The sequence below is a fragment of the Pseudophryne corroboree genome, chromosome 8 (genome assembly GCF_028390025.1).
Source record: "Pseudophryne corroboree isolate aPseCor3 chromosome 8, aPseCor3.hap2, whole genome shotgun sequence".
NCBI classification, from domain to species: Eukaryota; Metazoa; Chordata; class Amphibia; order Anura; family Myobatrachidae; genus Pseudophryne; species Pseudophryne corroboree.
Window position 1 is genome coordinate 421232909 of NC_086451.1, and position 13557 is coordinate 421246465.

General features: G+C 49.5%; 1 protein-coding gene across 2 annotated transcripts in view; it reads left to right on the plus strand.

The window, feature by feature from the left end:
• The first annotated feature begins 3042 nt into the window (after window positions 1-3042).
• Window positions 3043-13557, plus strand: part of SAMD4B (sterile alpha motif domain containing 4B) — a 156843-nt gene continuing 146328 nt past the window's right edge. For both annotated transcript variants that reach the window (XM_063937955.1, XM_063937956.1), the window contains exon 1: window positions 3043-3152. The gene's annotated coding sequence lies outside the window, so the exon portion shown is untranslated. The remainder of the gene's footprint in view (window positions 3153-13557) is intronic.

Below are 13557 nucleotides of genomic sequence, written 5' to 3' on the forward strand. Positions count from 1 at the left end.
CGCTCTGAGCGATTCCATCTTGAACTTGAACCTTTTCAGGTATATATTCAGGGATTTTTAATTCAATATGGGTCTGACCGAACCGTCCGGTTTCGGTACCACAAACATTGTCGAATAGTAACCCCTTCCCTGTTGAAGGAGGGGAACCTTTACCACCACCTGCTGGAGATACAATTTGTGAATTGCAGCTAACACTATTTCCCTCTCTATGGGGGAAGCTGGCAGGGACGATTTGAGGTAACGGTGAGGGGGCATCACTTCGAATTCCAGCTTGTATCCCTGAGACACAATCTCTATAGCCCAGGGATCCACCTGTGAGTGAACCCACTTGTGGCTGTAATTTCGGAGACGCGCCCCCACCGGGCCTGGCTCCGCCTGTGGAGCCCCAGCGTCATGCGGTGGATTTAGTGGAAGCCGGGGAGGACTTCTGTTCCTGGGAACTAGCTGTATTGTGCAGCTTCTTTCCTCTACCCCTGTCTCTGGCAAGAAAGGACGCACCTCGGACTTTCTTGCCTTTCTGTGAGCGAAAGGACTGCATTTGGTAATACGGTGCTTTCTTAGGTTGTGAGGGAATATATGGCAAAAAATTTGACTTTCCAGCCGTAGCTGTGGAGACCAGGTCCGAGAGACCCTCCCCAAACAATTCCTCACCCTTATAAGGTAAAACCTCCATGTGCTTTTTTGAGTTGGCATCGCCTGTCCATTGCCGAGTCCACAGGACCCTTCTGGCAGAAATCGACATAGCATTTATTCTAGAGCCCAGTAGGCTAATGTCTCTTTGGGCATCTCTCATATATAGGACAGCGTCTTTTATATGCCCCAGGGTCAGTATTATAGTATCCTTGTCCAAGGTATCAAGTTCCTCAGATAAGGTATCTGTCCATGCTGCTACAGCACTACACATCCAGGCCGACGCAATTGCCGGCCTTAGCAGGGTACCTGAATGTGTATAAATGGATTTCAGGATACCCTCCTGCTTTCTATCTGCAGCATCTTTTAGGGTGGCCGTATCCTGTGACGGCAGGGCTACCCTCTTGGATAAGCGTGTTAAAGCTTTGTCTACCCTAGGGGCGGATTCCCAGCGTAACCTGTCCGTTGGCGGGAAAGGATACGCCATAAGCATCCGTTTGGAAATCTGCAGTTTCCTATCTGGAGATTCCCAAGCCTTTTCACATAACTCATTTAACTCATGTGAAGGGGGAAAGGTCACCTCTTGCCTTTTTACCCCATACATATAAACCCTCTTGTCAGGGACTGGGGTTTCCTCTGTGATGTGTAACACATCTTTCATTGCTATAATCATGTAGCGGATGGCTCTAGCCATTTTAGGCTGCAACTTTGCATCATCGCCATCGACACTGGAGTCAGTATCCGTGTCGATATCTGTGTCAACAATATGGGATAGTGGGCGCTTCTGAGACCCTGGCGGCCTCTGCGCTGTAGGATCAGGCATGGGTTGAGACCCTGACTGTCCCAAGGCTTCAGCTTTATCCAACCTTTTCTGCAAGGAATTAACATTATCATTTAAAACCTTCCACATATCCATCCAATCGGGTGTCGGCGCCGTCGGCGGCGACCCCACATTCATTTGTACCCGCTCTGTTTCCACATAGCCTTCCTCGTCAAACATGCCGACACACCACACACACAGGGGATGCTCTATTTGAAGACAGTTCCCCCACAAGGCCTTTTGGAGAGACAGAGAGAGAGTATGCCAGCACACACCCCAGCGCTATATGACCCAGGAATCACACAGTAACTTAGTGTTAACCCAGTAGCTGCTGTATATCTGTTTTTGCGCCAAATTTATGTGCCCCCCCTCTCTTTTCACTCTCTTTCTACCGTGATTCTGCAGGGGAGAGCCTGGGGAGCTTCCTCTCAGCGGAGCTGTGGAGAGAAAATGGCGCTGGTGAGTGCTGAGGAAGAAGCCCCGGCCCCTCAGCGGCGGGCTTCTGTCCCGCGTTTTGTGTGTAAAATAATGGCGGGGGCTCATGCATATATACAGTGCCCAACTGTATATATGCTGCTTTTTGCCATGAGGTTCCCAATCGCTGCCCAGGGCGCCCCCCCCCCCCCCTGCGCCCTGCACACTTCAGTGACCGGAGTGTGTGGGTTTAGTGTGGGAGCAATGGCGCACAGCTGCAGTGCTGTGCGCTACCTCAGATGAAGACTGGAGTCTTCTGCCGCCGATTTCGAAGTCTTCTTGCTTCTCACGCCGGCTTCTGTCTTCTGGCTCGGCGAGGGGGACGGCGGCTCGGCGAGGGGGACGGCGGCGCGGCTCCGGGATCGGACGACCCCTCTGGAGCTAATGGTGTCCAGTAGCCTAAGAAGCAGGACCTATCTTCTAGTGAGTAGGGCTGCTTCTCTCCCCTCAGTCCCACGTAGCAGAGAGTCTGTTGCCAGCAGATCTCTCTGAAAATAAAAAATCCTAACAAAATACTTTCTATTTAGCAAGCTCAGGAGAGCTCACTAAGGTGCACCCAGCTCGTCCGGGCACAGATTCAAACTGAGGTCTGGACTCTGGAGGAGGGACATAGAGGGAGGAGCCAGTGCACACCAGTATCCTAATTCTTTCTTAAAGTGCCCTGTCTCCTGCGGAGCCCGTCTATTCCCCATGGTCCTTACGGAGTCCCCAGCATCCACTAGGACGTTAGAGAAAGATAGATAGATAGCAAGTCTCCATCAAGATAAACATAATAGAAAGATGATTACAGAAGTTCAGTGTCTGTAAACAATAGAAATATCGTTTAACATTGGTTAACATCGGTCTTAGAACCAATGTTGAGGACTAAACAATGTTTTGTAACCAATGATAGAAAACATTGTTTAACCGATGTGTTCCTTAATGTGCCATCCTTATGAAGCGGTCTCTGCTAGGCCACGCCCCCATGCATTGTTCTTGGCCTGTCCGTTACAAAGAGAAGAACCAATAAGGTGGCGGAATTACCATTAGCGTAAAGACATGGAGGCGTGGCTACCTCTGCAGCTGTCAATCACACGCGTCAGTCACCCAATCAACGGAGAGAGGTGGATTCGGCGCAGCCCGACGTGCCCAGCGACGTCAGTAGTCACGCAGAACGTAACGTGCGACGTGCTGGCGGCGGTGGTTGCCTGTGTGGCTCCCCGGGGGAGTGCAGCGGCCTGACCGGTCGGTGAGTGAGGGGGGCCGCTGGCGGTGAGCCGGAGGGGGCGGTGGTAGGTGGGGGCGCTAGGGGAATATCATGCTCCAGGAAAGCGGCGCACCCAGACACGAGGGGCGGCTCCTGCCCACTCATCTCCATAGCAACGGGCAGGGGCTCCTGTCCCCGGGGGTGCTTGGGGGCAGCAGGAAGAGTGTGTGTGGGGGCAATGCGGCCCTGTGCTGTGGGTACAGGTGGTTACTGCCTGTGTGTTGTCAGTCCTGGCCCAATGCTTATAATGCATCTGTGTGACGCCTAAACTAGGCTACCTGCCTGACCTGTATGTGTCACTGTTCCCATCATCCCATGTCTTCTTCCACCTGCTCTCCCTGCCACTGCATGTCTTCCAGTGTGTATCGCCGCCTTGCTGCGCCTGCCTCTGCGTATCGCCGCCTTGCCGCGCCTGCCTCTGCGTAACGCCACCTTGCCGCGCCTGCCTCTGTGCAGTGACTTGCCCGCACACCTGCCTCTGCGCAATAGCACCCCTGCGCGTCCGTCTCCCCATAATATTGAAAATCTAGAGATTGTTTTAGTGGTATTCAATTGTTTGAACCACTGACAGCCAGTAGATGGCATCCAACACAGCTATTATTTATTATATAATTGCGCTTTACAACTGGACACAATGGGGTCAATTCTATTCGGCAACTTAAGAATAGCGCCGGGAATTAGCTCCCGACACTATTCAATTCAGCTGCTAGTGACCCGCAATTGTCGGGAATTCTTCTCTCATCCCCGGGGGATGAGAGAAGAAACCCGACAAAAGTGCTGCCTCGCGGCCGGCGCGAGGCTGATTCTGTCGGGAATCAGCATCGCCGCGGGTAGTTAAGTCGGAGAATGCCCGTTCTCCCGACAAAACTACCTGTTAAGTCGGCGAGAACGGGACATCGCCGACTTAACTGGCGCTGAATTGAATAGCGTCGGGAGCTAATTCCCGGCGCTATTCTTAAGTTGCCGAATAGAATCGACCCCAATGATATTACAATACTAGGTAATAACAAACAGTCATAGAGATAGGAAGGCCTTGCTCGCAAGCTTACAATCAATAGCTATTCTATTGAAGCTCCTTTTGGTTGTGATCAGCTGCCGTCGGTGCCTGCTTGGGGGTGGCGAGCTGAAACAAGCGAAAAGTGACCCATTTGAGCGCACAGATAGGACTTTAAGTGACACGTCCATTAGTTTGGTTAGGTTTAGCTGCTTTATATGGCTAAACCCGACTTCTCTTGGTGGGCCAAATGTGATAAAAAGAAACAATTTAATATTTATCGCCCCCTGGTCTCCTGCCACTTTAGACGGGAGATCGGAAACGATAAACAATTGACTATCTTGAATGTAGCAGGATGTGAGTGAGAATGAGGTTGCGGAACTGTTTCGTTTGGGAGATATACTGAGACAATACAACAGATATATGTTGGGGCAATTTTGTTAATCGATTTGTATGTTAGTAGATAAATGTTATGTTTTATAAAAAAAATAAAGAAATGCATGCAGTCAGTGTGAGGGTTGACAGCAGAACAGCAGTACAGTGTCATGAGGAATATCAATCTGGAGGCTGCGTTCAAAATATATTGTAGGTGTGAGTCTGGTTAGGGGAAGACCTGTAAGAAGTCAGTGCAGTTGTCTGTCTTAACCAGAGTTTCCCAGACTCCATCATTATTGTCCAGGTTATAAGGATAATCCATACTTGACCACAGGTAACTTAATTATTTTGATTTAGCGATCTGCATTTAAGCATGGATAGTCTTAAAACCTGGACTTTAATAGCGGCGTTTGTGAAACTCTGAAAACTGACAAGTGTCTATTCTGGAGATTTTTGAAATGTATATAACAGGATTTGGGTGCAGAATGTATGTTGGAAGCTAAGGACAGTTTGGTGTCGAGGAGTGGGGATGCAGTTGAGGGCGAAGGGTGCATTTAAATGCAGGCAGCAGCGCTGTATCACGCAGCCTGCCCGAATCCTATATTCGCACAAAACTGCTTGCAATCCTATGTGGCTGCGAGCAGTTTGGTGCGAGTTTGGGCTGCTGTAAAGTGTGACTGCGATTGACGTGCTGATTCGCCGGACGAAGGCATCTGCTCACAATTGAGTCCTCCCAAGGTGTATTAATGAGAACCAGGACAGGTCAGTGTCCTGATGATTTGGGAATGTAGCGATTGAGTGAGAAGTGAGTTGTCAAATGCAACAGAGGGATTTGCCGCGAGTAGATTTTACCTTAGGTTTGGATAAGTACAGTAAACAGCGATTGATAAATTTGTAATGATATAGGGACAAGTAGAGTGTAAGTAGCCGAGGATAGATAATTGGGGGTAAATTTACTAGGCAGTGCAATACAGCTGATGGATTTAAAGGGGGAGTAATATTAAATATAAAACACGCCTTACTTTGTAAACAAAAAGCACTGATTAGTAAACTTACCTCTTGATTTGTTAGGACAGGTTGTTGCTTGGGGAAGAGGCATTTCATGTCAGGTTTTGGCGAGTTTATCTTTGAAGACATTGGATGAAAGGTGGTCGGCAGGGTGGGTTGGAAGTTTTAAAAAGGTATTTGATATTATGCTGGGTACACACCTGCACGATATATCTGCCTGCATACCGCTCGTCGGGATCCAGGCTGTCACAATACCGACACCGGGATCCCGACGGGTGCACCATACCGACGCATATATACTGTCGAGGTAGGTGATTCCCCCTCTATGGGTGTCCACGACACCCATAGAGGGAGAATAGATCCTGTGGCTAGCATAGCTCGCCACCGAGTCTACAAGAGGCTTTGTTGTACTCGCTCCCGTGCCGGCATTCTACCGCTTGGGATACTGACTTTCGGCATCCCGTGCAGCGGAATATCATACCGAACCCGGCTGGCCGACTTGTCCATGTACGGTATTTGGTAAGTGTTCTGCACAAACAGTATGTGCAGGGTCTAAAACGGTATGCCGGTGCTCGGGATCCTGGCACCCAGCATACCAGCGTTGGGATCCCGACCGAGCACAAAAGAGCCCCTTTGCACTCCACGCTATTTATTCTCCCTCCAGGGGTGTCGTGGACACCCCAAGAGGGAAAATAGTTGTCGGTATGCCAGCTGCCGGGATTCCAACGCCGGTATGCTGAGCGGCGGGATCCCAACATGCAGCATATCAAGTGCCACCCGTATGAGCATACACACCAATTTGCCGCCCGACGTGCTTGGTCACAGGAGCCGACAGTGACCTCATTGTATGCAGTTCCTGTGGCCGGCATATAGCCCATACACCCAGGCACATGATGTAAGGATGCATCTGCCAAGCCGCACAGCTGACGTGATGTCTGTGAACTACATCATTCACATAGGTATCAGGTGTACGCATGAGCTCACAGCCGGGAGGATCTATCGTTTGTTGTCTGTACAAATACTATATCGCATAGTGTGTACACAGCCGTATGCCAATGTAATTCATGGGTGCTAGAGTTTATGCAGAAAGTGGGTGGAAAGCGATTGTTTTCAAAGCCGCTATAATGAATGAGCGCCCTTTAAATTATCACACTTATTGCTGCCAGTTAGCCAGGGTTTAGTCGCGTAAAGCACCAAAACCAATCTGGGTGGTACAAGCTGAAATGTCTGCTGCAGCTAATGGGCGTCTGATCGGAGAAAAAGTGGACTAGCTCCGTTAGATGCCCATTAGTATAGACCACCATAAAAATAATTAAATCCCCCCTTTCCCAGTGCCCCCAGTGTGCAATAGCTGAAAACGTGGTTAGAGTAGCTGGAGCCACTTGTTCAAGGGATTTATGTGTGGGATCCAGTCTTTAGGTCCACACTAAATAGGTCGACCACTATTGGTTGACATGGTCTATAGGTCGACATGGTAAAAATCCGACATGAGTTTTTTACTTTGTGGAGAGGAGGAGTTATAGAGAGGAAGAAAGTGGGTTTTCTGGTGGAGGTGGGTGAGGAGAATGGTAGAGGTGGAGAGCTGAAGAATGAAGTGTTAGGGGAGAGGCTGCAGGTGAGGAAGTGATGGGCTGGGAGCAGTAGTGATACAGTGATGAAGGAATTAGCTATGACGATGAGAAGAGTTGATCACCTGAGAGAAATCAAGAGTGTAGTTGGGAGGGAAAAGTGGAATATATACATCAATTGGGATGGTGACGTTACCCTACATGCAGTGGGGATGTCGGGATAGTAAATGAGGGTGCCACATGGAGTAATGTTCTGGTAGGGGTGGTATATTACAGAAACACACAGCCAAAGGTGTTGAAAATCCTCATTGTATAGTGTTTAGGAACAGGGTGCTTATATGTGAGGCGGCCATAGGTAACGTAGCTAAACATGTGCTTTTTTTTTGTGCTGGAAAATTAAAATATGACCTCACTGATCAGTACCCTGTACCTACAGTGAGGCTAGTGTGTACAGTACTTCTAAAGGGGATCAGTGCGAGATCACGGCGGTCAGGAGACCGACGCCGGGATCCCGACGGCGAGCCCAGCATGTCCCCTCGCAGTCTCGCTGCACTCACCACGCTTTGGGCCCGGTGGTGACATTTGGTCGCCATAGGTTTCTATTCCCGTCTGGGTGGTGGTGTGGACCACCACCCAAGAGGGGTAACCAGCTGTCGTTCAGGACTCTGACCGCCGGTGTTTCAGCTGGTGTCAGGATTCTGGCGTTTGGATCTTGACCGCTGGGATCCCGACAGGCGGTCAGTTGACTGCCTCCCTTTCTAAAGATAGGATGCTGAGTGATGGAATCATTACTAGAATGGTGACTTTGTACCATGGGGATACATCTCTCTTTCCACCTCCAGGCCTGGCGATGTGGGTGAGATGGAACGTGCTGCAGGTGAGGCAGTATCTCATTGCGTGAGCCATGTTTCTGTTACTTCCAGGAGGTAGAGGTGATTTGAGAGCAAGCTGTTACAAATGGAGGTTCTACAAACATAACATGCATTCAGTAGTGCTTTCATAGAGGCGAAAGTAATGGGGGATTGTGAGGGGAAAGGAGGGGGTTGGGTTTGGGGGTATCTCGCCAAATCCACTAGAAGCGGTGGAAGAGATGGTTGTGGCAATACCTTGGGGACATTATAGTTTAGGAATAAAGACTGAAAGTCATTTGGCTTGTTAGTAAATCATTTAGGGGGGCAATTCAATTGTTTCCCCCCATGGCTGCCACTAGATGGCGCCCAAAGTAGTAGCAATTCAATTGTTGCTCCATTTGGCGTGCATGTTGCTGGGGGACACATTTCTGCTGGGGGACACATTTCTGCTCGCAGCCTCCTGAGGTGGTTAAGCAGATGTGTGCGAAAACTCCTGTGGTTTGAATTCCATGACCAGGAGCTATAAATGGCTAAGGCTGGTCTAATTGGGTTTGACAATCTTGGTAATTGGGCACCCAGAATAATGAATTGCTCCTTAATTAAATTGGTGCCCATTACAATTGAATCTCCCCCTTAGAGCCTGATGCAGAGTGAGTGAGTCACACGCCAGTTTACATATACCTGTTTCAGACTGCCGCAACAACCCTTGAAATAACCCGGGTTGATCAGCCGTGCATTTCAACCTTGGTAACGATTAGGGTTGTACACTGGTTCAACCCGGTCGCGGTGCAGTGTGAATGGGTACCCCGGATCAATCAGATCCCAGGACCCGTTTACAGCATAGGAAGAGCCAACGCTTGGATATGATCTCATCTCCAAGCGCCGGCACTGCATCTGTGGGCAGTGACATCACAAGCCAAGCCCAGCTGCCAGCAATGGGTGCGTTTACGCAAATGTTTCTCATGTAGACCTGCCGAAACACACACACCTGTCGTCAGATGTGTCTCTAATGCACCTGCTAAAGGTCAGGTGCATGTACAGTACATAATGATGACTTGACGTATGTCAATCCTCAAATCGCACCAAATAGCCCCATTTAGCTTTCCACTGACGCAGTTAAACCTGACCTGATCTCTTGGCACAGTTTGGAAGCGCTAAGCAATTGACTATCACTCTTTAAAGGTATATGCAATTAGAGTCGGATCCATTCCGACATGCATGTGTCGGAATGGATCAGACAACCCCTATTCAATCCCATCTCAATTCGACTTTAAAAAAAAAGTCGAATTGAGATGAGACCTGTGAGCAGAGGGGAACAGCGCTGCAGAAGGATGTCTCACAGCCATGTCCACCCGGCTCCAGCAAGCTTGACCTCACTTGCTGGAGCTGGGTGGACGCTGCCGTGAGTGGTGCGGCTGTTGCACATCCTACTGTAGCGCTGCTCTCCCCTGTCTGACCGCGGCTCTCCCCTGTTTCCTCTAAGGTCCCTCATCTCAGTCAGATATTTTTTTATGTCGGACTGAGATGGTCGGAAACGGGGCCAAATCGTGTCGAATTTGGCCCCGTTTCCCTCAAGTACGTGAATCGGCAGCTATATTGGCGATTCACGTACTATTTGACATTTCGAATTCTCTGACTTGTCGAATAAAAATAGTGGGGACTGAATAGGTCGAATCACGATTCAACCTCAAAAAGTCGAAAACGGCCTTTACGACAGACTGCAGCTTTCGACCCTAATTGAATATACCCCTTTGAGTGTAGAATTAGAATAAATACAATATAGCAAAAGGAGGTTGAGGATTTTGGAACGCTTGCCTAATGAGATGAGTTTTCTAGGTACTGTACAAACGAAGGTTAGTATGCTAGGGGACTATGATACTGTATGTATGAAGCAGTACTACAAAGATGGCACAGCACAATCAGATCCCTGTACCTATGAATGTAGCAGGATGTGAGTGAGGATGAGCCATTGCGGAGCTGTTCAGAATGGGATATATACTGACAATACAACAGATATATGTTGGGGCAGTTTTGTTAATCAATATGTGTGTTAGTAGAGAAATGTTATGTTTTAGTTTATTTCTCTGACGTCCTAGTGGATGCTGGGGACTCCGTAAGGACCATGGGGAATAGACGGCTCCGCAGGAGACTGGGCACATCTAAAGAAAGATTTAGGACTATCTGGTGTGCACTGGCTCCTCCCCCTATGACCCTCCTCCAAGCCTCAGTTAGATTTCTGTGCCCGGCCGAGCTGGATGCACACTAGGGGCTCTCCTGAGCTCCTAGAAAGAAAGTATAGTTTAGGTTTTTTATTTTACAGTGAGACCTGCTGGCAACAGGCTCACTGCATCGAGGGACTGAGGGGAGAAGAAGCGAACCTACCTAAGTGGTGGTAGCTTGGGCTTCTTAGGCTACTGGACACCATTAGCTCCAGAGGGATCGCACACAGGACCCGACCTCGTCGTCCGTTCCCGGAGCCGCGCCGCCGTCCCCCTTACAGAGCCAGAAGCAAGAAGGTCCGGAAAATCGGCGGCTGAAGACTTCTGTCTTCTCCAAGGTAGCACACAGCACTGCAGCTGTGCGCCATTGCTCCTCATGCACACCACACACTGCGGTCACTGATGGGTGCAGGGCGCCCTGAGCAGCAATAAAAAAAAACACCTTGGCTGGCAAACTGACACCATATATAGCCCCAGGGGCTATATAGGTGTAAATTAACCCCTGCCAGAATTATTAAAATAGCGGGAGAAAGCCCGCCGAAAAAGGCACACTGGCGCCATTTTCCCTCACAGCTCCGCTGGAAGGATCGCTCCCTGGCTCTCCCCTGCAGTCCTGCACTACAGAAAGGGTAAAAAAGAGAGGGGGGGCACAAATTTAGGCGCAGTATAGAATATATATGCAGCTATAAGGGAAAACACTCTTTTATAGGTGATATCCCTGTGGTATATAGCGCTCTGGTGTGTGCTGGCATACTCTCCCTCTGTCTCCCCAAAGGGCTTTGTGGGGTCCTGTCCTCTGTCAGAGCATTCCCTGTGTGTGTGCTGTGTGTCGGTACTGCTGTGTCGACATGTATGATGAGGAAAATGATGTGGAGGCGGAGCAAATGCCTGTGAATGTGATGTCACCCCCTGCGGGGTCGACACCTGTGTGGATGGACTTATGGAAGGAATTACGTGAAAGTGTCAACTCCTTACACAAAAGGTTTGACGACATAGGACAGCCGGCTACTCAGCTTGTGCCTGTTCCAGCGTCTCAAATGTCATCGGGGGCTCTAAAACGCCCGCTACCTCAGGTGATAGACACAGATGTCGACACGGATACCGACGATGAGACTAGTATACCCTCCAATAGGTCCACCCGTTACATGATTGAGGCAATGAAAAATGTATTACACATTTCTCTGACGTCCTAAGTGGATGCTGGGGACTCCGTCAGGACCATGGGGATTAGCGGCTCCGCAGGAGACAGGGCACAAAACTAAAGCTTTAGGATCAGGTGGTGTGTACTGGCTCCTCCCCCCATGACCCTCCTCCAAGCCTCAGTTAGGTTTTTGTGCCCGTCCGAGCAGGGTGCAATCTAGGTGGCTCTCTTAAGGAGCTGCTTAGAAAAAGTTTTTAGGTTTCTTATTTTCAGTGAGTCCTGCTGGCAACAGGCTCACTGCAACGAGGGACTTAGGGGAGAGAAGTTCAACTCACCTGCGTGCAGGATGGATTGGCTTCTTAGGCTACTGGACACCATTAGCTCCAGAGGGAGTCGGAACACAGGTCTCACCCTGGGGTTCGTCCCGGAGCCGCGCCGCCGACCCCCCTTGCAGATGCTGAAGATTGAAGGTCCAGAAACCGGCGGCAGAAGGCTTTTCAGTCTTCATGAAGGTAGCGCACAGCACTGCAGCTGTGTGCCATTGTTGTCACACACTTCACACCAACGGTCACGGAGGGTGCAGGGCGTTGCTGGGGGCGCCCTGGGCAGCAATGTATAATACCTTATTCTGGCTAAAAATACATCACATATAGCCCCTGGAGGCTATATGGATGTATTTAACCCCTGCCAGGTCTCAGAAAAACGGGAGAAGAAGCCCACCGAAAAGGGGGCGGGGCCTATTCTCCTCAGCACACAGCGCCATTTTCCCTCACAGAAAGGCTGGTGGGAAGGCTCCCAGGCTCTCCCCTGCACTGCACTACAGAAACAGGGTTAAAACAGAGAGGGGGGGCACTTATTTGGCGATATGTATATATATATATTAAAATGCTATAAGGGAAAAACACTTATATAAAGGTTGTCCCTGTATAATATAGCGTTTTTGGTGTGTGCTGGCAAACTCTCCCTCTGTCTCCCCAAAGGGCTAGTGGGGTCCTGTCCTCTATCAGAGCATTCCCTGTGTGTGTGCTGTGTGTCGGTACTTGTGTGTCGACATGTATGAGGACGATGTTGGTGAGGAGGCGGAGCAATTGCCGGTAATGGTGATGTCACTCTCTAGGGAGTCGACACCGGAATGGATGGCTTATTTAAGGAATTACGTGATAATGTCAACACGCTGCAAGGTCGGTTGACGACATGAGACGGCCGGCAAACCAATTAGTACCTGTCCAGGCGTCTAAAACACCGTCAGGGGCGTTAAAACGTCCTTTTACCTCAGTCGGTCGACACAGACACGGACACTGACTCCAGTGTCGACGGTGAAGAAACAAACGTATTTTCCTTTAGGGCCACACGTTACTTGTTAAGGGCAATGAAGGAGATGTTACATATTTCTGATACTACAAGTACCACAAAAAAGGGTATTATGTGGAGTGTGAAAAAAAACTACATGTGGTTTTTCCTGAATCAGATAAATTAAATGAAGTGTGTGATGATGCGTGGGTTTCCCCCGATAGAAAATTATTGGCGGTATACCCTTTCCCGCCAGAAGTTATGGCGCGTTGGGAAACACACCTTAGGGTGGATAAGGCGCTCACACGCTTATAAAAACAAGTGGCGTTACCGTCTCCAGATACGGACGCCCTCAAGGAGCCAACTGATAGGAGGTTGGAAAATATCCTAAAAAGTATATACACACATACTGGTGTTATACTGCGACCAGCGATCGCCTCAGCCTGGATGGGCAGCGCTGGGGTGGCTTGGTCGGATTCCCTGACTGGAAATATTGATACCCTTGACAGGGACAGTATTTTATTGACTATAGAGCATTTAAAAGATGCATTTCTATATATGCGAAACTCTGGCATCAAGAGTAAGTGCGATGTCCATATCTGCCAGACGATGTTTATGGACACGACAGTGGTCAGGTGATGCAGATTCCAAACGGCACATGGAAGTATTGCCGTATAAAGGGGAGGAGTTATTTGGGGTCGGTCCATCGGACCTGGTGGCCACGGCAACAGCTAGAAAATCCACCTTTTTTACCCCAAGTCACATCTCAGCAGAAAAAGACATAGTCTTTTCAGCCTCAGTCCTTTTCGTCCCCATAATATCTGCCCAGGGATAGAGGTAAGGGAAGAAGACTGCAGCAGGCAGCCCATTCCCAGGAACAGAAGCCTTCCACCGCTTCTGCCAAGTCCTCAGCATGACGCTGGGGCCGTACAAACAGGTGC